Genomic DNA, 397 nt, shown 5'->3' on the forward strand with positions numbered 1-397 from the left:
TGAAGTGCTAAGAATATCTAGCTCGCTGCGTGAGGATTCCAAATATCGCAGTTCCCCAAACACCATGTTTACATCCGGGGTCACGAAACAAAACGACAACGAACGTAAACTAGGATCAGGCAGTAACGACAAAACGAAATAAAACAGAAATAGCGGCAGATTTTTTATATAGGTATGTTATTTTCGAAAATAGATGTGAAGTATTGTTTTATGTTCATGACGTGTTGCAAAACTGATCGTGATTTAGTTGAAAATGACTTTGAGTTCGTTGTTTTTGTTTTTGTTTGTGGATATTTTCTGATTATAAATAAAATGCATTCACAAAATAATCCCAAAGCTTCCTGTGAGCCTTGACAAACACAAAATACATATTTAAAGATATCTTTTATTCAAGATT

Source organism: Penaeus monodon, chromosome 34 (assembly GCF_015228065.2).
Source record: "Penaeus monodon isolate SGIC_2016 chromosome 34, NSTDA_Pmon_1, whole genome shotgun sequence".
Lineage (NCBI taxonomy): Eukaryota > Metazoa > Arthropoda > Malacostraca > Decapoda > Penaeidae > Penaeus > Penaeus monodon.